A 26,504-nucleotide genomic window follows, 5' to 3' on the forward strand; every position below is an offset into this window, starting at 1 on the left:
ACCATCACATATTAATGCAGAAGAGAAAATTCTCTTTTACTGTTTTGGTAACTCTCAGTAAGTCAATTTATCCATAGTTAAAATGCATTTATACAATGAAATACAGAAGTCAGTTCGGTACCCTCAGCATAGCAGTCTGGGGGACCTGCTGGGAGTAAAGCTTATTATCCACTCAGGGATTTGAGCAGTTGTAGTCCACAACCAATTTGACTTAAGGCAAAACACAGCTGCTACTTTGAAAGTTTCCTGCTGTGTAAGAAATCATTAAGGCTGTGCGATCAGTATTCAACAAAGCATAAATAGCAAAGATGTGAAATTAATTCTACTTGCAAATAAAGAGTTAAGTGAAGTTGCATTACAGAATGGACTACATAATGTTGTAGTTCAAAGGCGAAACAGAAGTGTTAAATAAGATGAAGTGTGCGTCAGAGGCCAGACTCTGAATCCTAACTATGCAACCACAATATTATTTCACATTTTAGAAGACCTTTACTCAAAAAGTAGAAAGAACATGTTCCAAAATGAAGTTACAAGTCTGCATTCTGATTTAAGATACAGAAAAAAAGGAGCAGCAGCAGCAGAACACACTTATCAATGTATGCACTGAAAAAGCACAGGCTCATTAAAGCTTTTACTACCAAGCTGGTACTATTTAAATACTATGCAGAAAGATGTGAGAGACATCGATGGGAATACAGGTAATCCAGGGCAGTTCATCCTTAGAGCATCCTGACCCAAGTTTTGATTCTCTCCCGATGCAACCCTCAAACCACAAACTGCACCAGAATTCCCAGCGTGGGAATGGCACTTGGCCCGTCACTGTCCCCATGGGGACCAGGAGCTCAGTTTCTGATCACTGGACCACTTCCAAGTGGAGGGGTATGTGGCCAGTTCACCAGGCAGCCTACGCCATCCCAACAGCTATTCGTTATCTCCTATAGAAGAGAGGTTGTGAGACATAGAAGTGCTCCACAGACTAGAGTCAACCCATAAGTTGTGTGTTGGACCAGACTCTGTTAAGTCTTCAGGATACCAATAGCTTTAACACTGCTTGATAAAAAACAAAAACAAAAACAAACAAACAAAAAACCCCAATCAACCACAAAAACAACCCACGCCCTACAGTTTTTGCTAAATATAAAGTTAGACTTGCACCTCCTTGACAGGAGGCAATCAGACAATTAGAAAAAGGCTGAAACATCTGCTTGAGACAGGGATTCCCCACGGAAAACCTAAAGATCATGCCAACTCAGGTTTGCGCTAGCAGGTTGCTACTGCTCCTTTAGTTAACAGAATGCAAAGCTTAGGTCAAGGATAAATTTTACACTACTGCCAGGATATACATCCTCTGGTTGAGGACACTGTAGATGCCATCTGCTTACATTTCATTTATTCATTTTGATTTAAAATGCCAGGCCATAATTCTTCATGAATATATATTTTTTAAAAACTAATACTTTCAAAAGGGCTAATTATACCTGTGTATTCCCTGGGGATTTTCTTATAAAAACAATATGAAACTCAATTATTCTATGATTTTAAGTTGCTCTGGATTATTTTTCCAGCTTTCCAGACATGGCTTCTCACTTTCAGGTTTGACAGAATTTTTTCTCCTACCCTTCTAAGAAGACAAAGACAACCCTGCCATTGCCTTCCCATAGAAGCTGCTGAATCCCAGCTTCCTGGAAAGCAGGATCTGTTGCCACATATATGTCAGAAAATAAAACAGACCAGGGCACATAGCCACGCTCTGGGCTTGGAACCAGAGAGCATGGTACAGCTCGTGGCTGTACAACTAAAATGCTATCCCTTCAACACAGCCTGGCCAGATCCAAACAGTCTTTTGGAAATGGTCCACCATCTCTCCTAACCCCAGAACTATGCTTAGGCATTTTCTGGGAGACTGTTAGTTGGCATAGGACAAAACTGTGTCACGAACAGCACTAAAAATGTAACAGTACAGTCACATGCCATACCCATTCCTTATTTAGTTCCTACTATGAATATGCATCATGATTATAGTACCCAGTTGCTTCTGGAGAACATCATTTTTAGAAATTAATTCCATAAGTGGCCAAGGCATTTCAGAATTAACAGGTCACCTTTTCCAGGCATTATAGCTTCTGGCTTTAACATCACATCTTCACCTAGGTGGTTGTTGCTTTCAAATCAGGAGAACAGAACCAAACAAACATGTAACAGTTGAGCATTTGTGTTTCTACATGTATTATATGCAGCACATGAAAATTTGCACTCTCTACCTTTTAGACTTTTTTAATGTGTTCAGACAGACTGAAGACGAGCATCTGACTCCTTCATTTCAGCAAGCCTGATTGCTGCCAATAGAATATTAGTCCAGACTGTCAGCTGGTATAAAATGGGCATAGCTGTACTGACAGCATCCCAGTGCACAGCAGCTGAGACTCTGCTTCTCCCAACTTTGCCCACATCAGGGTGGTGGGCAAAGAAGAAATTCAAACACTTTACAAGATCAGTTTTTCAGGAACATATTTGCTGTGTTTTTTCAATAATTCACAAACTCGTCTACGTCTTCACAAATTCATTTCTTTCTTCTAAATCAGAAATCCCAACTTACTTACTTAATAATCACGCAAACCTGAATCAAAAACATTAACCCTTAATTTGCACAAAAAGAAACACAAGCAACAAGTCTTTGTAAACACAACAGAGGCATATAAAAAATTTCCAAAGGAAAACACAACTGCCCTGGTGCAAATTGGATGTAACTATTATAATTAGCACGAATTACTGTGTTTAAAACTTTTGTTATGCAGTGTCACAGGGAACGAAAAATTACACTGACAGTACAAAAACACACATCCCTTTCACAACCGCCTACCTACAGATCATCTTACTATGCACTTCTCCATTCCCAACTCTGCTCACCTTGAAGCAGTCTTAAAAAGGCAGTGGTATTGACAAAACTGCAGTGGTATTGACAAAACTGCATATTATTCTGTAAAAACTTGACCAATCATTTATAGCTGTTTGAGTACTAGCTGCCAATCTGGTCCAGTGAGTCCACCTAATAACCATCTGCTCTGACCTAATAGTCCCAGGTGATGAACTCCCATACCCCCAGTTACCTGGGAATACTTTAATCGCAGTCCCTTAAACTATAGGTACAATTTCTATCTTCCAAAAAAATGAAAAGATGACACATCTACCCCAACAGTGACATGACATCAACACTCTCCTAAAGATCGTCGCTCCAATTAACTAGAAAACTCACTATAAGATCTGCCAAGAAAAACAACCAAAACCTGCAGCACAACAAAAACTCCCACGTAAGCAAAGTAACAAATTTATTAAATCCCAGAGATGACAACACTGCTGGCATGAGACAGACATCTGTTTCTCACAGATCTTGGCCTACATCCTATTCTGATGTGGAAGACAAAAAAAACAGCTTGAAAAAAAAAGAAATTGTGACTTCAGATCCAGAATTAGTATGGTCCTTTTGCTCTGTTCCCAGGATACCTATGGTGACACTAGAAAAGGATGATGCTAGGAAATGACTGCTCATTATTAAGATCTTCATTTTCTCCAGCTCCCTTTGGACTCCTCGACAAAATGCTTCATTTCATAAGAAAGTAAATGTTTACATCAAAGATCTTCACTATTCACAGTTGTCAAAGAAAAAAGTCTTGTTTCCACAGGTAGATCCATTCTGCTGTGATTTCTAAAACATCTTGTGTTGGACTGAACAAGAAGAGAGACAGCTGATTTACATGCCCCCATGTCAAATCCTTGCACAGCATCAGTAAGTAAATGGAACATACAGGGCTGACTAAAGCCCTGATGATCAATACTATGAATTATTGACTCAGAGACAGTTTTAAACGCACATGGAGGACATCAGCAGGCAGCATGGTTGAAGCTGACAGTTTGAGACCATCCAGCACATTCCAACGTCGAATCAGGAGCCCATCGAACACGACCTAGTAACCCATGGCAGAAGCTGGGTGGAACTTACTTAGAGCTGTTAATTGCCTTTGCTCTATGGGGAAAATGTGACCCTCATCAGTGGCAGAGCTATGCTTTTTGTCAGAATATGTGAAAGGAAGTCAGGCAACTCTTGCTTCACTGTGCACTGAAAGTCACTGTAAGACTGCAGAGCAAGTGGGCTCAAGGACTTCTCCAGTCATGGAAAGGCACCGAGATGTCCAGATTTGATTTCTGGGCAAGTCTTCAGAGAATCACCTCAATAGTCTGTTCTCTGAAAAACTGGAGATGAAACTTTTTAACAGTGCAAAATCAAGCAGTAAACTTAGGCATGCCTACCTACAGTCACTGGCACTAGATGGGAGAATACCACACACAGTCATTCTTTAACCACCAGCAGGAAAGTGTCTGCAGGTTTGGAGGACAGCCTAATCCCCGAGAACTGGGATTTTTATCTTCTTTCCAAACTCATTTATATCCAACTTCCCTTCAGAATCTCTTATCCATACAAAAAAAAAAAAAACACCAAACAACAACAACAAAAAAAGTAGTAGTTATTAGAAGAATGAAATGTTTTACTTCAGTGTCAGTTGAAGGAAATACTACCACATACTCTGCTAGTAACATCACGTTAAACACAGAAAGCAGAATGTCTCGTATCGTGTACAAGACAAAACTACCTGAATAACCGCCCGCCCAGTCCTCGTCTTGTGACTCTCTCTAAAGGGAGTCATATGGCAGCACTCTTCTCCTTTTAAGGGCAAAAAAAAAGGAGAAAGGAAGTCAGCACCCTGAGCGGGACCGCATTGCCACATGAATTGAGAAGCTCAGAGCTGTACTACTCACTCATCCCTACCTCAGTGCATTAAGAATATGCACCCCGAGAGAGGGATACCGTGAAACAACTGCCGTTTACTTAATGCATATATAATTGCATGTCACCAAGTGTTTCACGCTGAACTCGTCACTAGTGAATGTATTAAAAACTAAAGGATAGAGGGCATGCAATACATTTGCATTTGCTTATCTACCATCTCCTTTCTTTGTGTGAATGTCCTGTTGATAGCATGAGAACCTCTTCTTTGGAAAACAGCTGTAGTGATAGTATGACTCAGAGCAGCAATTAAAATTATAGTACTTTCTGCTACATGTATTTCCATACGCGTCCCACATCTCCCTGATGCCCACCATCCACACCCAGCTCAGTCCACCTTCCTTTTGTTCAGCAGCTTTACAGGATGGAGTCAGGGAAAGTTACTAATGATCTGACTTACCAAATTTGGCTTTTTTGAGAGAACTGTGGAAATTTCATTAGCTCAACAGCAGGGAAAGGTAAATAACATACAGAATTTCCTATGTATCAGGCAAAAAAGGAATAAAAGCCTTGTTGTTCTTTTATCAATAGAAAGAAGGAAATCATTGTTTCTGCCTTAATAACCGATATTAGAGTTCAAAGCCTAAATCATGAGGACCCCTACCCATAAATAGCTGAAGAATTGAGAAATTATAAGGAAACCCATCTCCTCTCCACGCACAGGTGATGGGACCAATAATTTTTAAGAACTCCCACCTCCCACCCAAGCACGGGTGACGTGGGTGACGACGGCGCATCAGCCAGACCGCCACAGTGTGCACACAGCCACCCGCAGGACACCCGCACACCTCTTCTGTGGAGTCAGGGAACGTATTTGTCAGCCTTACAGGTACCCATCGTTGATTCAGAACCACCTTGCTTTCCCTCAGTTGCTTATGTGCAATCATTCTGAGTTTTATTTGAATATTACAACTTAGTATTTGACTGCTTTGTTTAGGAGTGATCCTGAAAACAACTGAATTCAATTACATGAGTTATGTTTCCTGGGTCACAGCCCACACATCAAAGTTAAAATACAGATAAGCGTTTCCAGGGTCAGAGTCTCTGTCCTTAAAACATTTTTTTTTTTTTTTTTTAAGGAAGGAAACTGTCTCCCTGATTATCAGATCATTATCAGGTCAGATCAGATGGCCAAAACATCAGAGTTCAGTAAGGAGTTTAAAATTATCCCATAATTTTTTTGAAGTCCAACATTGGTCTTACACAGAAAATGGAACTTGTTAAATATATGTATATATCTATTTCTTATTGTTAAAGATTACCATTTGCTCCTGGAAGTTTTGAAGCGTTACCAGTGTTTATTTAATTCTCTTTTGACAAATGTTATTCCAGTATAAACATGGAATATTTCTTTAAAAAGTAGTATTTTAACCTGTAGGTGTCCCTTTGCCTTATGAATAAATTAGAAGACACTGAATAACAGCAACCACAAAAGTACAAACACTTTATTACGATTGTGGTGACTCAGACTGCCAGGATTTGGCAGCCCACAGTGTTCCTCAGCAGCAGAACAAAAGGGGATTTTTTTTGGCGGATTTACTTTTAGTTCAGTAAAGGACAACATGATACTGTCTGTGCCATAATGAATCAAAACCTCAGTAAAACAAAGGCGTAAGTAGTCAGACCCCAATCATTTTTTCTCTCACAGTATAAAAATGGACAAGCAGATTATCTATACTTCTAAGGCTTCTAATATGTGTGCTCTCTACCCTTCTTTTGGGAAAAAAATAAAAGTAGTAAGATTATCTAGTTGCGGAAACACGCATCAGTTCTACAGGCAACATATTCCCAGAATACTTCAAGATCAGGAAATATTTTCTATTTTCCTCTTGAATACAAGAGATGTTGATACAAAATAGTAAGTGATTTTTTTAACACCTCCTCTAACTAAAAACATAAACCCCGTAAACCTAAGTATCGCACTCTTAACAAAATCTCTCAAGTATTCAGAGCATGAAACACATTTTGAGAGAGACTCATTTTCCAGCATCCCCATCATGATCTCATTTGGAATAGCAAACCATCCCTGCAGTAATTGGTATTACAGAGCTCCGCTGCAGCACAGCCTTGTGAGGGTGAGGGAAGTGTTCCAGTCCTACAACGTATTTATGCTTTAATAATAAAAACATAGGAAAAATGGTTACAGAATATCAGCTCCCATTTCCTCTGCTGCCATCAATTATTAGGGAAATGATTACAGACATTTCCAGAAGCTTCCAAAGATGTCTCTATCCGTCATGAAATCTTTATCTGAAGGAGTCACCAACAGTCTACAGATGATCCTTGAAGCAAAACACTGTGCAATCACAAAGCAATACAGTACAAGGAGTCAGACCGTGTATATGTGGGTGGGAAAAAGTCTAACTGAGACAAAATTAGACTGTTCCTGGAAATTAAACATAAATTTAACAATCTAGTCTTCTAAACAGGTTTGAACAACTCTAAGGAATATTATTATAAAATTTTCCCCTCACCATTGCCTCCCTCCCCCAATTTCCACAGCATTAGATGAACTCCCTCCAAAAAATTAGGACCAGCAAATCATCTGTACCAGATAAATACCACTGCACATCTCTCACGGAGGCTATTTAAACACAATTCTGAAATCAATTTACTGGAGATAGAATCATATGGATCAGTTACCAGAGAGAATCTTCCTTATTCTCCAAAACCAATTCAGCTCCGTAAGTGGCACCATCACTCAGCATTTCTGTACCAGCTAACAACAGCCAGTAATGAATTTTTGCCCCAGAACTCCACACTGCTATTAATATGCATGAGAGAAACCAGAAGATGAACTTTCTCCCTCCCTTTCCCAGAAAGCCATTAACTCAAGCTAACCTCCCAGACTTAATCTGGGGAGGTTGCAAAATGGAAATTATAACGATTGGGCTAGGTACCAAATACACTCGCAATAAAGAATATAAAACAGAAAGCAGGTTTTCTTTGAAATGTCTTTGAAAAACAAGAAAACAACCCCTTCCTCCCGCTTCTCAGTCTAACCACATTCAGCCTAGACAACAATACTCTTAGGACACTACTGGGCTCAGTTCAGTTGCAGAGGCAAACAGTACCGAGCTGTCTTAAAATATCCCACCTTCCCAGTTGGTGCTACTCCAAGCAGGTCATGGGTCTTCTGGCCATCTTACATCTGCTAGCCAAGCATAGATGCAGTTGATGTCATAAAACATCTCAGCAAGGACGAGATGCCTATGCTGGACAGCTGAATCAAACCAGGCTCAAATCGTGTCCTAACCCCAAAATAAAGACCGTCTCCTGAAGGCAACCTCAGTCTTGCCAAATTCTGGCCTTCATCCCCCCAAAATCTACACTTTTCTTAGATTTACTAGTCCACATGAGACTAGAAGCACAAAATGGACTCACAGGAGAATTTTGAGCATGGCTACAGTAAATTTGGGTATAAAATGGAAATCAGATAACTGGGAGAGTAAGCAGGAAGCCAACTAACCTAATAGGAAACAAAGTTGTCAAGGCTGTACCTTAAACATCACCTATCCTGAAAGCTCAAGAGGTACCTATGTTATTAAACAGTGTTGTAAAACCTTCAGGCCTCCCCAGGAGCAAGATACAAAGTCATCCCTTTCACAAGCTGATGAGGAGAGGCGTCATGAAATTTTGAAGTTTCGGATGAGAAGGCCGGAGCATGCCCACAAGCACCATCGAGCAATTTAAGAGCATCAGGAAAGCAACCACAGAGGAAGTAAAAGTGGGCAGTAGGCTCTTTCCAGCCGAAGAGGCTGGCTCACAACCACACCTCTGCATGCCAGGGTAGTGCCCTAACCCACAGATTGTAGTCTGTCCTAGACTACTCCTGCTGAAGCTATGAAATGGAAAAATATTTACTGGATGAAAGAATGAAACACCCATACAAACCAGATTTCCCTCACCTCAGCTGAATGCCTTGATCACAGGGCAGGAGTCACTCTCCCTCTGGCCTAATTAATTACTTCTTTCAAAGTAACACACTTGCAGGTGAAATGAAGGACAGCTTACCACATGCTGCTTGTTGCACTCTTCTGGGAAGAGGGAGATGTGAGCTCAAGTTACTTCAAGCTGAAAAGGGCACAGAGAATCAAGCTTCACACTTCAGGAGTTAAGGGATGCAACTAATGCACCATCGAATATAAGGAGAAGAGGGAGAGATAAACATCATTGCAAATGCTTCTTCCTTGAGTTTGAGTAAATAGCTTACACATACTTACTTCTTTGCAAAACAAGCTTTTCAAATCCTGAGGGAACATTCCCATCTCCAGCTGCCAAAGGCAGTTAGGCAGGAGAGAGATGCCACTCTCCAGAACAGTCACAGTGGTAACAGCTCTGGATGGATGTAGAAATGAAGCTCTGTGCATCTGATTTTCTTCACAGTAAAAAATACAAACAAGAGTGTGCTTTCAGACCTGAGTTATAAGAACATCAACCCTAGCTTTGAGGCATCTAATTGTAAAATAGGTCACTCAAATAATTTATGAATTCTGGCTGTAATACAACAGGGAGAAGAATTTCCCCACCAAAATCCCATAAATTATATATAAAAAAAGCTTCTAACAACTACTTATATTTTAAGTTAAACCTATGTGCATCAGAGAGCTATAGGAGAATACAGAATGGCTGTTATCTAAAATGTCAGTATAAATCTACACATCCTTAAAAACACCAAACCATCTCCACAGTGTTATTAAATTGTGCAAACTCCAATGCCCAGATATGACTCAGTCATCCAGAGCTCACCACAGACAAACAGGGGACCAAACTCAACATCCCAGTATGCTCCATGACATATTCCAGACATGACAACTCCCATGCCGTATCGATGCTCTTCAACAGGTCTGAGGGACATACATTCATGAATTACATTTATTAAAACTTCAGCCAAACCAGCCCAGCACTTGCTACAGGCACACATAACACCACAAGTTGCACTGCTACTGGAACCTTCAAAACGAACTTTTCACATTTTACAAACTTAACAAATTCCTTACACAGATTTACTCAAAAATAAGCCTCAGACTTATGCATAAGCTTCACCTTTGGCACCACCATTCACTCAAACCATGATGTTAAAAGTCAACCTGTACATTGCCAATATGAACAGCCCTACACAAGTATCATCACAGACAGGAAAAAAAAGGATAAAATGCACAAAGAAGTCCCATAGAGCGCTGGTTAATGTAGTCTATTGACAAGTTCATAAATTAGACAAGAATATTTCAGCCATTAGCATGCAAAAGTAGCCATTCCTGAATTAAAGTAAGACTGACAGATATTTAACTTAATGTAAACATGAAGATACCAACCATGAGATTATTTCTGAACATTTAAAATCCACAAGAATAAATAAAAATCTTTCAAGCACCTGTGTGTCAGTACTGCACTGGGTCATATCTGTCCTAAAAGGTATTCATCCTATATTTATTACCGCTATTTTTCCTGTAGAAGTAACCACTGCTACCAGTTTAAATCTAGAACTTGTATCAAGCAGTATATAAAAACACAAAATAAGACACGTTTTTCATTTTAATTGGAAGTGTGAAGTAGAATTCTGTGAAAGTAGAAGAATGGTAAATTCAGTACTTCACAAGAATTAGGACCTGTACATCTCACATCATTCACGTTGCTCTCATCATCATTCACACATGAGTGCATAGCAGCTTCTATTACAATTTTAATTTAAACAATAAAATTCAAATTTATGACTGCATTTTTTGCAACTCTCAAGCTGCCCCATATATTAAATATTTTAATTCATGCCTCTCAAACTGTTTTCTCTGATTTAATGTTACTGTTTTGCATTCCCAGATAACATGAGCAGAAAGCACTGCTAGAAGAATGATTGATAATACTGAAACAGATCCAAATACATACTGAATTCGGTACGGAGGAAACACTAAGAGGTTTTGGCTGCTTCAAATCAACATATATTATTAATATGCATATTCCCCTGTCCACTGATGTTATAGGTCACATTGATATGCTCAGTTTGTCTCCAGGGATTTAACAGGAGACCTAACGATGTCTGGATTGCATACAGGTTTTGGATATAGAACAATATTTTCCTGTTTTGCATAAAATGTGAACTGAATGATGAAGTTCATGTGCTACTGCATGCATTATGCACCTAGTGCTAAAGAATGCCAGTGGGTCTACAAAACTCTTCTACAGTTTCTCTAAAAACTCCAATTAAAAGAGTATTTGGAAATACATATAAATGTGACCAATTAAAGAGGTCTTACTTATTTATAGTACCTGTACACCTATAAAATATTATTTCTGTTAAGGTATGGGAATTGTTATTTATCTAAAAAACATCTACTATTTTTGACACACATTTTAAGCTCTGATTTTGTATAACACATAACATGGAAGTCTGCAACATACTGCACATGGAAATCCTCAATGTCTTTGTAAGACTGCTGTGGACAAGGTATTTCAGCCTGACAAAACAGTGTCAAAAAATGATGTCATGAAGACAAGCTAAGCCCACTAACAATGAATTATCTTCCCAGCATTGTAAAATTCACTAACAGACTCACCATTATGGCAAAATGACATCTGCTGACAGTAACTATGCAGTAGTATCCAAGATGATCACCATTTTTCCTTTGTGAATTAACCAAGTATTTTTTATTCTAATTATTAGCATACATTGTCTTTTTAATCACTTGTGGTTTGTTTATTTTCTGTTTTTAATAAAGAAGTTCACAGAAAAAAACGAAGCATCACTGCAAAAACAGCACAGGAGGGTCGTGAAAAAGTACAGAGCAGAATATAAAAAAAATATTGGGCAGTCATTAAGTAACCATATAAGTAACCCAGAGAGTCTCACTTATACTTGCCATATTTCACATTTAAGTGAAACCTTAAGGACCAGATAGACTATACGACAGTGGTTCAAATTCAAGTTGAAGAATTTTATTCTCAGTTGCTACTTTATGCTTTTTATGAAGTTAAGTCAAACCCTTCATGCTATTCCCATAATCTGTAATTTCATTTCATTAAAACGTTTTCTCAAAGTCTCCCCTAGGAAAGCTAAATTCATGAGTAGTAGGGCTTTATCATTAGTTTTTAATTCGGGCCTGGTGAGGTGGGGGGGTAGGGGTATTACAGGAGAGTAGAAAGGAGAATCAAACATAAGAAATTACAAAGTTTATTCCTTAAAAAAATAAAGAAGTACATTGCTGATGTACAAGTCCTCCTTACATGTTGTAAAAATATAAAAGTTAGCATAACAGAGAAAAAGGAAGTATCTTGGTTCTTCCCTGTGTAATATGAGTTGGGGTATTTTTGTAGAGTACTGCTGAGCATGTGAAATTCTTTGCCCACAAGGCAACCTCATGTCACGACAGCATTTCATTCCAGATCTCCCCACCTTAGAGTTCACAGCCAAAGTCATTTTCATTTTTTTCTGACCTTGCAGATGGTGAGTACAGCAGAAGGAAAGGAAACACATCCCTGTCCCCCTTAACTTATCCTCTCGCCATACACATACAAACTGCCTTTAGGAGCTGGTAAAAAACAGAGTGCAAAGATCGGCTGTATGGCAGTCAAAGACTACCAGGAACAGGCTGGAAGCCAACCCACATCACCACCCTCGGCGAGTTATTAGCAACACCACTGAAAGCATGTGAAGTTGCTGTGTTGCCAGCGAATTATGGAGCATTCGATTTTACACAGTGGCGTCATATATTACCGAGACCTTAGCATAACAAAACCCAGATAAATAAAATTAAACCTAAACGGTCTTGAAATTAAATTAGGGAAAAACAATAATAGGAAGAATAGATGCAAGTCTCGTATCTGTTCACTGGAACACATCTCAGCATGGACCGAGATTCAAACGAGATGAATGCAGTATTACAGATCGTGTTTTTCATCTCATGCCTAGGTACATCCCTCTGGAAACACCGTGTTTATAGCACCCTGCATCCAACAACCACCAGCAGCTGGAACAGAAAGTTGTCGGTATAATCGAAGTTGTGAGCTTAATCCCCTTCTCTCCCCCCACTACAGCAGAGGCGTACTTACTCCAGTAAGGCACTACGACGTGTTGTCTGAATTAGATCCTCGGCCAGCGTTAAGAGTTAAGCCAGGCTTCCCTGGGCCCGGGTGCAGGCAGAGACAGGTCCCCGCACCGGCGCTGCCCTCCCCTGCGGCGGCTCCGGCATTCACCAAAAGCCAGAAATTTCCACCCTGCAGGGCCTGTGCCCGGGCCCAGGGTGGGGAAGCGTCTCCCCCGCCTGGGGCAAGGCCAACGGGGGAATCTCCGCGGGGGCTCGCACCGCAACCGATGCCTTTCCCAAAGGCAGCCGGTAGCCGAGGCGAAGCGAGCCCTCACCGCCGCGCTGCTACAGGAGCTGGCAACGGTCTGGGGCCGACGCTCTCCCAGGCAACAGTTGGCCGCGTCCCCCGGCGTCCCCCCCGCCACCGCCTGTCCCCCCCGCCCCGCCGCCAGGCCGCCCCCGCGGCGGCGGTGCGAGGGGCAGGGGCGGCCGCGCCGCCTGCGGCCCGGGCCGGCCGGGGAGGGGTGACCCCGGACCGAGGAGCGGCCACAAAGGCGGCAGCGAGGGCTCAGCGGAGACGGCGCGGGGGCGAGGGGAGCCCTCGGGGAGGAGAAGGGCTGCAAAGCCCCGTCCCCGCCCCGCCGCCGGCGGGGTTGATGCGGGGGGCGCTGAGGGAACGAGCGGCACCCGGCCGCGCCGTGCCTCCGCCCCCGCTTACCTGAGCCGCCCGTCGCCGCTCGCCGCTGCAGGGACCCGCGTCCATCCCCCGCGCCTCAGAGACAGCCGGCGGCGCTGCGCTGCGCGGCCCAGCCCGCCCCGGCACAGCGCGACGCTCGCAGGCCCGCCCCGCGGTGGCTGCGTGCGGCTCCCGCCGGCAGCCGGCCCCGGGCGGGCGCGGCTCCCTCGGACCCGCCTCCCGCCGCCGCGGGCCGAGGGGGGGCCGGGCGCCCTCCGCCGCTCTTGGGGCCGGAGCGGGTGGAGGGGTCCTGGGGAGGGCGGCAGATGGGGAAGGGGAAGCGCGGCGCTGAGGGAGGGGAACGGGGGTTCCCCAGCTCCGCACAGACCGTACGCGGGGACCCTCAGGCTCCCCGGTCCGGCGGGTGGGGGGGCCTGGGGTGTCAGCTTAGAAATAAGGGCCGGGACCCGTGCCGCTGTCACCCGTGCTGCACCCCGCTCGGGGACACGGGCCCTGACCCAAACCCGCCCCGTTTTGCAGGGATCCCATCCCCTCTCCTCCCAGCTGATGGGCTCTTTTTTTTTTTTTTTTGGGGGGGGGGGGGCGGTCGGGAGTGTGTGTGTGTAAATGAGTTCAGTGGGACTACAAATACATGTTTTCTGCATTTCTGGCTTTGCAGAAGGCAGTACTTCCTCAAGACGTCAAAACCAGATCTGAGCCCATTCACAGCTCGTGAAAATACTTTGTACTTCCTCTTGCTGCCTTGAGGGTTAAATAAGGTTAAAGTTGCAAGAGTGGCTGCGCGGCACTTGGTTTCCCCCTTCCCCAAAAGCCAGTCTATGAGTCATTTACAGGAAGAAAGAAAGAAAAAAAAAAAAAGAAAAAAGCGTACAAGTAACAATATTGGAAGTACAGCATAGAAATATCTTGTTATTTGTTCGTACCAGGGTTTTGCTTGCTGAATGCTTTACATGTGAGAAGCCCTGATGCTGACCACAAAGCCATTACAGCACTGTCCCAGCGAACCTGAGAGTTCACAGCTGCGTTCTGCCTGGGGCAGACGCCTTGAAGAAAGGGCCTGTGCGCACGGAGAGGTGTGATTCTCATGAATAAGGCAAGTTTTGAAGCGCTGTGAAGCCGAGAAGTTTGGTAGAGCTGCGAGCATGTAGGGTCTGCTGCTGACTTGACCCTCTGCCCTGTCACTCCCACTGAGCAAGCATCCCACAGCAGCATCGCTTACACACTTCAACTTCTTGCCTTTACCCAGGATGTATCCAGATGTCCTTGAATTTTTCTTCACTGGTCTGAAAATTCCAAATTTTCTAGTTAGAAAATAATTCAAGTGACATACTTAGTCTATTAAAAGGCTTGGTGTCTGTTACTGTAGCACATGTTTAATATAGCTACCCTTACAGCACCCAGCTTAGTGGAACACTAAGCTGCTGGCTTGCATTTTTTTATCTAGAAGTCTCAAAGTACCTTTTAAAAGAAGTAAATAGCATTGCTCCACTTTCAAGCGGGAAGAACAGTCACATGGAAAACTTGAACCAGGAGGGAGAAATGAACCTCAGATTCCCAGCCAGCAGCTAAATGTCCCCTTTTACTTATTTTTCTGGGGCATGCCTTCTGACTGCTGTATAATGGACATGTCTTTAACTGAATGCTTTTACAAAAGAAGAGGCAGCTGTCACCCATCATTTGGAAATATTTTGACTTTATTAGTGCATGTTATGTATGCTCTCAGATCGTCTGCACAGAATGCATCAGGGATTTATCCAGAAGAATATTTTTATTCTGGATATGGGTAGTATTTAGGAGTTAGAAAAGTCCAACTTTTAAATCCTGCCAAAACAAAGGGACCGTTATATATCGATGAACTGTAGAACATCTACATAGCTTTAGCGTCACATACTGCCATAAGACTGAAGTTGAACAGCCTGTAGGGGGAATGGCAGGCGAGTGATAGATTTCAGATTCTCGGCTTCGGACAATGACGTTAGAGACCAGGAAATAATTGTTTAACCAGCTACTTGCATATTAGCCAAGCTACAGCAACTCTCTGTGGGAAACTGTTACCCCAGTGCTGGTGTGACACATTCAGTTTGAGGCACATGGTGTAGGGTTCAGATTCCTCAATAGAGTAATCTCTAATCACTTGGACTCCATGAGGGATCTCACATAGCACTCAGTTTTTGCTTTGAAGAGGTGCAGGATTCCCATAAAGTTCTCTCATCTCTACCAGCTCCATCCCAGTACTTCTAACACCCTAAACTTTCTCAGGTGAAAGGATGTGCTTGCATATACGCAGGTGAATTGTGCCTCTAAATTTGAGTATACAGACACCTGCATGTTCTTAGACATTAATTAGGTGTCTAATCTCCCATTACAGTCAGTAATAGGGTGCAGGTCTGGTACTTTCATATGAGTGTCTCACACATCACAAGAAGTAGGCAGATGCCTGCAATCAATTGTCTGGTGGGCAATGCAATGGACGAGCTGCTAAGAGGCTGTGTTATCACAGCTCAATGCTACCCAGGCTCCATTGATCGACAGGTGGGGTGAGCAGAAACATTCAGGGCTTTTTAAGATGCCCTTGGGTATCTTGCCTTGTTTTCTACTGCTTTTCCAGAAGCATCAGGTCTCCTGTAGGTCCCGTACAGTAGCTCAGATAGCTCAGAGTGCCCATTGCTACACAAGTGAATCTGTCTTCAGTATAGTGGAAATTTACACAGCTAGCTGAAGACACCTGCATACAGATATCTAAAATTTAGGAATCTGAATCTTGCACTGAATTCCATCCAAATTGATTTGCAATCTCCAATCACAGGGGAATTTAACACATTTTATTTCACAGTTATGACAAGGTATACACAACCAGTTGCCATGGCTCAACTGGGGCGTAGCAGCAATCTCCCAAATTTTTTAGATGCTGGCCTTAACGTCTGCTGTAATTTGAATGGTGACATAGAGAATTTTTTTTCTAAAGAAAACATCTACAATCTTGGCAAATATTTGAATTTTTATCTACATGGAACAGTGTTGTCTTCTGTAGAGAGTATGGTGCCTTGCAAGTCTTGAAACTCATGGCTTCATGCAGAATTGCGCTAACAATCATCTGGATGCAACCAACAGCCTCAGAACAGATGGGAATATAAGTTTTCAGCCTTTGATGTTTAACTTGCTAAGCAGAACTAATGTATTTATCCAGCAGTTTTCTCAAGTATTACATGTAGGAGTTGATTTGTGGAATAAAAGGACATCTTTCTTAATGCTCATTTTAGCTCTGTGCAGACTGAAATGAAGGTTAGTACAAAGAGCATTCTCAGAAAATAAAGGTTTAGAGCCCAGCTCAGAGATTACCAAATTCAAAGGAAAGTGTCTTCAATTTCAGTGGCTATTGAATCAGCCCCTTAATCATCTCCTCAGTCTGGAAGTACTTTATTTTTGTGTTTAACACAGAAAAAAAGGATAATGTATTCTAGGAAGTAAATTATATGAATATTCAGTACGATCCTGTCATCACTTGCATAATTCACGGTACCACTGATATTGTTTGGAATTGTAGCTGCTCATCACTGGTGAAGACAAACCTCAGTGCTATTTTGGAATTTAGGGACATAATTTTCTTCTCAGTTATACCACTGAAAATTAGGAGTAAAGCCAGTAACTTTTGAGACATAATAAACCAAAAGAGGAGAGGAGGGAGTTAATCTATCATTTTACAACTCTGAATTGTGTCTGAAATTGTTTCCTATGAGAGAATTATGCTGCTGTGGTTTTGTTGGTATTTTTCGCTCCTCTCAGAGAAACAACCATTAGTAAGGGGGCAGAGAAAACTTCTGCATCTCAATTGTTGTAGATATCTTCAAATTGAAGAGCTTTCTTTCTCAGCATACATTGAGCTTTTATTGCTGTAACCCCCCAGTTTATTTCTTGTCTCAACTGATGCATGACATTGGAAGAAGCATGGGCAGCCAGCCCTTTGCTGGCAAGGGACCAGTCATGGCAGATTAGAGCAGCTACACAACTCACCAAAAATACAGAAGTCTTGACTGAATACATCTGGAAATCTGACCTGTGTTTATCTACCTGTTTGGAAGTTAATATGTAGGAAATATAATCCCCTTTAAAATACATGTACACACTTTGAATGGCACACGATAAAAATGTATTTATTTTATACATTAATTATCTTCATTAGGCATTCAATGCAGACTCATTTTCATTGCCAGTCTTACACAAATTAAACAACTTTACTCAGGAAAGTGATATGATTAAGCTTCTGGTATAGGCTTTTAAAGATATCAATATGCATGCATACTGCTTAAAAATAGTCGAGATTTATAAAATATATTGCTTAAAATAAAAATAATTATATTTTTGTAATTTTTTAGCAAATCAGAATAATATACATTAAATAATGGGACTTGGCTATGTAATTGTGTAGGAATGTGGTTAGACCCCTAGGACCTTTTTTTGGGTACATTTCTCAATTGTAACTACCTTATCCACATATACATGGATAAAGCATAATAATAGTGTTCCTATACACTGATAGGTGCTTGTTGGTAATGCTGTAGCACTGAAAATCATAAAAACAATTAACAGGAAACTTACCTTTTGAATTCAAAAGTTTATCAAGAAGCAAACATGGAATATTTATTCATTCTGTATGCTGCTTCTACAATGAAACTGCAGGGTATTTTAGTGGAATTACATTGTACAAAAATTAGTTCAGATTTGCTTGAAATAATATTCCTGTTGAAAAACAAATAGTAATAAATTCAATACCTCACTGGATATATAATGTTTCATTTGTCACTATTAATGTTAATAGGAAAATGTCTAAGTACCAAACTATTTTAAGCTGGTCGGCACAAACCCATTTTCATTTGCATCTAGCAAGATGTATCCTGGCAACCGTATATTTTTGGATTCGTAACAATTTATTCTATTCATTTTATGCAAATGAGGTAACCAATACTGCAAGAATAATGAGAATTCAAGATGGATAACTTCCATCGTTCAGAGCTATAGATAGATGACTAGGAATCTATGTGAGTCATATATTTTTTAAAAATAATCTATTAAATGTTTCCTTCAATGTATCTACCCAGCTAAAATGTTTATCTGACACGATTCACATACTTTCACTCCAAAATGGAAAGCAATAGCAACCCAAGCTGTGTCCTGTGAAGTAATGATTATCCCACACCACGGTCCTGATTCTGCTTTGTTATTTTCTGACTTGAAAATGCTGTGTTTTTGCCCAAACTCACACAGAACTTATGGAGGGAAGAGGAAGAGCAGAGGCTCCAAACGCTGACCATGTCTATGCATGCTGACTTGATAACTTGATAAGCTAACACAGTATCTACAGCAAACACTAAGTTTAAGTGATATATAGGGAGTTTCTATCGTATTGTGTGCAAATATCATTGAAAAGACATTTTTCAGAAAGCTATCTTCTGGTTTTAGTGGGTATGTGTGAATGATTTGTTTGCATTTGCTGTAGAAGAAGGTTTACAGAAACCTGTGTATTTTCAGTGTATTCTATTATTATCAAAACCTTTTTTGTTTGTTTTGAGAAGATGTAAGGAGTTCAGCTGGGACAAAGCTGTTTATAGAAACGTACTGCATATAATACCCTCATAACTGCAGAATGTTTATAAAAATAATTAATTCCTTTTTTTTTTTACTTGTGTTCTTCAAGAGCTTTCAGCCTGGATCAAAATCACTGAACCTGAATACTCTAACAGCCAGGCCTACATAGTTCCTTCTAAAGCAACAACAATACATGAAATTTTTTGTAGCAGCATAGCTGGTAGAGGGAACCAGAACCCTACCAGCTAGTCCTCAGTGAACATGATAGCTATTGTAAGACAATAATCTTCCACTGTTGACCAGTAGGACTCAGTTATACCCAGAATAAATTCAAATCGGACAACTGAAATGATCCTCAGTCACTTTTCCAGTCCTTGTATCAGAATTAAGTATACATGTAGCAAGAGTGGTTGAACAGCTTCTGAAGCAACTCCTGAGCCACTGAAGTTTTCAGGTGGCCTAGGACCCTTTTTCAATTTACCTTTATACATGGTACTGACCAACACAATATTCGCTATGTGCTTCATGAGATAACCAGTAGAGCTTTCCTTGAGTACAACAGGTTCCATCAAAGGAGAGGAGGACATAGCTGACGAGAATGGAAATTTCAGTCATCTGATTTTGCCCCATTACTACATGGCAGTCAGTGAACTTGAGTTTGACTGAAATCTTTTTTAGAGAGTTAAAAGGTCAGGACTCCAATTTGATGATGTATGAAGTGATGAGCGATTGTTACAGGAAATTACACAATTGTGTTAAAGTAACGGTTGGTGTCCTGGTTTCAGCTGGGATAGAGTTAATTTTCTTCTTGTGAGCTGGTATGGGGCTGTGTTTTGGGTTTAGGATGAGAACAATGTCGATAGCACACTGATGCTCTGGTTCTTGCTAAGCAGTGCTAAGTAGTGCTAAGTAGTTGCTAAGTGGCGCTCACACTGGTCAAGGACTTTTCAGCTTCCCATGCTCTGCCAGGTGCACAAGAAGTTGGGAGGAGGCACAGCCAGGACAGCTGACCCAAACTGTCCAAGGGGCTATTCCATACCACATGACATCATGCTCAGTATATGAGCGCGGGGAGTTGGCCGGGGGGGGGAAGGCAATGATCGCTGCTTGGGGGACGTGCTGGGCATTGATCGGCAGGTGGTGAGCAATTGTGTACAGTGTATCACTTGCTTTGTATTACTATTGTATTATTATTATTTGGTTTTATTATTATTGTTATTATTACTATTACTACTGTTCTATTTTTATTTTACTTTAGTTATTAAACTGTTCTTATCTCAACCCACGAGTTTTCCCCTTTTGCCCTTCCAGTTCTCTTCCCCATCCCACCGGTGGGGGAGTGAGTGAGCGGCTGGGTGGTGCTTAGTTGCTGGCTGGGGTTAAACCACGACAGTTGGATTGCTAAATTAGATTATTAGCTTTTGTAACAAGAAAAGCCAGGATTTAAATTGCCTATACAGTCTCAGTGTGGATCCCAATACATATACATTATGATATTTTTGCAAACTCCATATACATGAATGCCTGATCTTTATAAACCAACACACAAAGGCTCTGACTCAGCCAGGAAGCAGGGCAGGTGCCCAACTGGACTACATGAAAGTTATATTAAAATGTTGATTCTGATATTTCCTAATTCTTGAAATCTTAACTTTGCAACTTTAAATGCTGTATTTAATACATGTTTTATGTATGCGGCACAATTATTTAAAGAATATATCAAATAAGATCTAATACCCTGTCTTGCATGGAGTATTTGGAAAGGATTTGCAGGGTCCAGGCTCTCCTTTGTAGAAGCATTATGTTATGAATGTTATGGATGTTGTGGATGTTGCCTTCTCAGTTCCACTGTGTTGGTAAAGGACATTACCACTCCCAGCTGTTTGTCAACTTCTTGCCTGTGTTTATTGTGCCCTAAGATTTGCTAGCATGATTTGCTAATATAGTCAAAATGAGACAGGTTAGATTAAACAGTTTAAGTAGCAGGTCTTTCCCGGGTCACCTCATTTTGACTGAACCAGATTATGATATGCTCACCCTGTCAACTCTGCAAGAAGACATGAGTAAATGTGACAAATTCCAGCACAACATGGAGAGAGATGGGCAGGTTGTTCCTGGAGCGCGTGTCTGCCTAGCGCTCAGCAGACTTAAGGAATTCAAAACCGGGTTCTCTCTTCTATAATTATTTGGCTTTTCTGATATAGCAAAAAACTTAAAGCACATGCTATAAGTTTTTTATTAAAGTCACTTGGATTTATCTGTTGTTTCCTCTGTCAAAATAAATCTCAAGGTAGATATAAATCACTAGCTGTAAATCTAATGATTTTTCCTGCAGGGTTCTTTTTTCTCTTCACCCATATTTCACAAATTGTAGAGGACCTATCCTACATGCAAGGCAGTAGAAGACTGACTCCTCTCTGTTTTCTTTTCCATTTTTATTTAAGAACAAGGAGGATAAATAAGTTTTATTCTCCTACCTCTCTACTCCACTCTCATGAGACCCTACCTGGAGTCCTGCATCCACCTCTGGGGTCCCCAGCATAAGAAGGACATGGATCTGTTGGAGCAAGTCCAGAGGAGGGTCATGAAGATGATCAGAGGGCTGGAGCACCTCTCCTATGAGCAAAGGCTGAGTTGCGGTTGTTCAGCCTGGAGAAGAGAAGGCTCTGGAGAGACCTTATAGCAGCCTTCCAGTACCTGAAGGGGGCCTACAGGAAAGCTGGAGAGGGACTTTTTACAAGGGTGTGTAGTGATAGGACAAGGGGTAATGGCTTTAAACTGAAAGACGGTAGATTTAGCTTAGATATAAGGAAGAAATTCTTCACTGTGAGGGTGGTGAGGCACTGCATAGATTGCCCAGAGAAGCTGTGGATGCCCTGTCCCTGGCAGTGTTCAAGGCCAGGTAGGATGGGGCTTTGAGCAACCTGGTCTAGTGGAAGGTGTCCCTGCCCATGGCAGGGGGGTTGGAACTAGATGATCTTTAAGGTCACTTCCAACCCAAACCATTCCATGATTTAAAATTGTCTTACATGTTTTAGTCATCTGACAAAAAAGCCCCACATTCCATTATTTTTTTTCACCTAAAAGCCGAAAAATCAAGAATGGTACCTCTTTAAAAAGGAGTGCTTCTCTCTTTTAGTCAAAAGTTCAAAGAAAATTTAAGTTAACAGCACTGTTAAAGACTCCATTTGAGCTGGTGCCACCATGAAAACATTTTAAGTCCTCTACAATCTAGGCATTCCAAGCTTAGACTATGATTTGTCTGGTTTGTAATACAAACAGCACAGCAATAGAAGTGTTAGGAACATTGAGATAATGCTTTCCTCACTTCCCAAAAAAGCGTTATTCTTTTTTCCAACTGTAATAAGACAGAAAATCATAGCCCATATACCATCATCCTGCTAGATGATGTTAAAACTACTTAAGAAAAGGTAAATGTCCTTATTTTTAGTAAACTAGGTAGTCCTTTCCTGGCATCTAAACTAGGAAAGCTAAACAGATTCTCCTCTGTTCTCTAAATAACCATTACATCTCTTCTTGCAAGCATTGAGTCTATATGTAAATGAAATAAAATATTACTAATCTGAAAGATAAATACAGCAGTAATTTTTAAAAGTCAACAATCAGCAGTCAAGCAGATGTTTCTAATGAACAGTAATTAATGCCGAGTCAATTATAAGGATAAATGGAAAGTTCATTTGTATAGGTGGAAAAAGACTTGTTTTCACAATAAATTGAACAATCATAGGATCACAGGATCATAAAATAATTCATGTTGGAAGGGACCTCAGTGAGTTTCTAGTCCAACCTCTTGCTCAAAGCATGGTCAGTTGTGAGATCAGACCAAGTTATTCTGGTGTTTATCCAGCTGGGTCTTGAAAGCTCCCAAGAATGGAAACTACAAAACCTCTCTGGGCAAGCTCTTCTACTGCTGACTGTCCTTGTGGTGAAAAGGCTTGTCCTTACATCTAGTCTGAACCTCCCTTTTTTCAACTTACGTGCATTGTATCTCCTCCTCCTGCCATATATGAGTCTGAAGAGCCTGGCCCTGTCTTCTTGATGACCTTCTCATGAGCTGCTGTTAGTTCCCCCCTAATAGCGATATACAATAGACAGTAAGTCTTTGCCTCGTTTTTCCCATCAACTGCTATGAATAGGAAATAAATGTTATTCCATCTCACTTTCTTCTGTTTACCCAATATCGCCACCTCTCCTAATCCCCTGTCCCTCTCCCTGTTATGTCTTTTGGGATTCATTCACCCCAAAGCCATCTCACATCATGATGTTGCCTTGAGCTTTTATTCTAGGGAGCAGAGCTCCTCACTTACCAGTAGTGACAAGAAGTTTCTAGGAGGCAGAAAGAGTGTCTCGTTGCATTGGCATGGCTTCTTGTAACAGCCCTAGTTAGACATCCTGCAGGTCTACCTTGGGCAGTTATTTCAGCTTTGTCACTGCAGTGCATAACAAAGTATTTCTCTGACAACATGATATGCAAACAGTCTTCTAGCTTATTAATAGGTGGCAACAGAAAGCTGTTTCTCCTATGACAAAAATTATGTTCATTCAGTTGTTAGAAGGAACAACTGAGCATTGAATTGTAGAACAATTAATTTTGCATAAGAAAAATGAAACTCATAAAAAGCTTTTTGTCGGCTCTTTATAGGTTTCATAACAGCAATGGAGCATATTCTCTGCTTTAAGTCTTTCAGTGCATTTTCTACTTTTCTTTGCTTACGAGACACGGCTTACTGCTGCAGGTGTCATTTTTAAAAGGAACTGTAGCACTGAACTGAGAGCTGTATCTCAGTGCACCCTTAACAAGAAAATGTCTAACTGTGCCACAGCTTCTGTCGGGACGAAGACAGAAGAAAACCATGGATGAAAGTTGAAAAAACATTAAAAAATTTCCTGGATAAGACAGCTTCTATGTCTCAAAGATGGCAGGGGAGAAAACAAATAAGATACCTTTTCTTGCCATCATTACTGGATCAAATCATAATCAGATCTATCTATCTTCATCACAGAGTTTGAAATTCAGTTAAAATCTGAAAAAAATGTGAGACTTTTAGGTGGATGCTGGTCTTCCTAGTACTGCATGCAGAGCAGAAAGGAGCTCTGCCTTTTGCTGAGGTTCCAGAGGAAGGAATGAATTTCCTTTCTGTGTGTTTTATTTTTGCAACTGATGATTACAGGTGATATTTTCTTTATCCTGAAAGTTCAGCAGTAATAGGGAAAGCCATGCAATGAACAACACATAATGTGCCATTAGAGCTTTTCCTTCCCAACCATTAGTTTGTATCATGTTTTGTACTGAACGGTACTGACTCCTTCCCACCAAGTAAAGCACAGTATAAAGAGGAGGCTTAATGCAAAAGAGTCAATGAGGTAATTAGTGGTTTATTCAAACAAGCAGGTTCAATTCATGTAGTACCAAATAAGCATTTCCAGCTCTGCTTCCCTGACAATCTTCACTATTAATTGAGCACATCTAGCTTGCAGTTTGCTGAATAGCACAAAGATGACTACATGGGCCATGCTGCTGCACATGGCTTGCAGTCCATTGATTACCCTACAGCAAATCAAGAAAAAAGGGAGAAGGTTAAAAGTTGTATTTTAACGTCTTAACGGCTATGATACCTACTGACTTTAGGGTTCAGCTTCAGGGTTTCAATGTCTGGCCGTCAGCAACTTTCAAATCTCTAAAGGGTTCCTCCCTCTCCAAGGGTAACTGCCATGTGAAGCTCAGCGAGAAGAAGCGTAGATATGCATATTCAGTTCTGGGTACAATAACTCCATTCTCACTGTCAGGTCAGCAGTCAAGTTCAGTGTAACTCCTCCTTCTGTTTCTGAATCAGTACTTTATGGAAATGCTGAGGATTTTTAATAAAGCAACTCTGCTGTGAAACAAATCTGCCCTTCGTGACAGCTCTTTGCTAAGCAGCACCAGTACAGAGCTTATTAAGTCAAAATTTTAAAGTTCAAAGGCAGCATCAGGTTTCAGTCTCTCCTCATCTGTTCTTCACAGTAATATAATTTGTTACCACCCATATTTTTATTACACAAGTAACGTCTACGTGCTCTTGCTGTTGTAACACTTGGTATATTTTAGTAACTAGTGAACCATTCGCACATTTTTTCTCAAAAGCTAAAACTTCAGATCTTTAAACTGATTTTCAGCCTTTTTGTACCTAAATTCAGTTGCACTCTATGATTTCCAATCAGCAGCAAGCTCTTCCATAACCCTGGAAATGATCATTTTCAGTGATCCATATCACTGCGCAAAATTAAATTCATGCATCACAGAGCAGAGAAGAATATTATTCCATGACTCTCAATTCAGTCATTCATATGAGCTGACTTATGGTCAAATTTTGCTTCACAGAATATAATTTCTCATATGGGTAAATTCCATCCTCTTAAATTTTAGTGTTATAGCCTTTGCAAAAGAACTGTTGCAGGTGATTATAATCTTGAGTGAAATCAGCATCCAAAATATTCCATTTTTAAAACAAAAATGCAAAGCATGTAATTTCTGACAACATTCAAATAAAGTTTTTTCCCCATTATTGTTATAGTAACCCTAAAAAAAGATTAAAAAAAATCTTTGCACTAATTCATGGGAATTTCTCCTAGTTTTATACTAATTTCAGTGCTTTGAGTTGCAATCATGTGGAGCCCAGTTTTTAAGTGCAGAGGGCTTGTAGTAGTGTTAAGTGCATGGAAAATGATTTCCTTTAAATGACTCGTTCTTGTGGTGCCCTCCTGTAGACAGAGTATCAGCCAGCCTTGCAGTTCTCCTGTCGTTGCAAATCCAGACACTGGCTTGAATGTGGTGTTTCTAACTTGGTGACTGGGTCTATGGCTTCATTTTTTGAGGATTTATGAATACAAACTTACTCCTTTCCTTCTTCATCCCACAGTAAACCTATAGGTTAGGATTAGCTGCTGAGGATCATTGTCCAATTTCCCTGGATGTTTTTCTGCTGACTGGGAATCCTTCCTCAGCCACTGCCAGAAGAATTAAGCTTCACCCATAATGAAAATATTTTGGAAAACAGTTTTGAAGACAGCCAGGCCTCTCAGTGAGTGCGATGCAGAGGGTAAAAAAAATAAAAGTTTTCTTTCAGCAATTTTTTTTTAAACCAAATAATTCAAAATCATCTTCTGGGATGACTTTCATATGTGACCAGTGGACTCAATGGAAGCTGAATGGGTGTATCAGGAAAGGATCTAACTGATATATTTTTTCCAGGGTAAACTCAGCCATTTCTTTTTTGTTATTGTTGTTTTTTTGTCAAAGTTTCCATTTTCTGTGCAGGAAGTTTTCACCGAAAGCATTTTGGTGTCTGAAATGGCATGCGGCATA

General features: G+C 40.9%; 1 protein-coding gene across 12 annotated transcripts in view; it reads right to left on the minus strand.

Moving 5' to 3' along the window:
- The window catches only part of CYRIA (CYFIP related Rac1 interactor A), a 57,887-nt gene extending 44,160 nt beyond the window's left edge, over positions 1 to 13,727 (minus strand). For 7 of the 12 annotated variants that reach the window (XR_015708312.1, XM_087775232.1, XM_087775236.1 and 4 more), the window contains exon 1: positions 13,577 to 13,716. The gene's annotated coding sequence lies outside the window, so the exon portion shown is untranslated. Of the gene's footprint in view, positions 1 to 12,883; positions 13,226 to 13,576 lie in introns of those variants that run through there. The other 5 variants (XM_087775234.1, XM_087775233.1, XM_087775238.1 and 2 more) reach the window with 3 other exon arrangements.
- Between the last annotated feature and the right edge of the window lie 12,777 nt (positions 13,728 to 26,504).

This window comes from Nipponia nippon, unplaced genomic scaffold (genome assembly GCF_047370975.1).
Source record: "Nipponia nippon isolate SJK-2023a ecotype South Korea unplaced genomic scaffold, ASM4737097v1 scaffold_4, whole genome shotgun sequence".
NCBI classification, from domain to species: Eukaryota; Metazoa; Chordata; class Aves; order Pelecaniformes; family Threskiornithidae; genus Nipponia; species Nipponia nippon.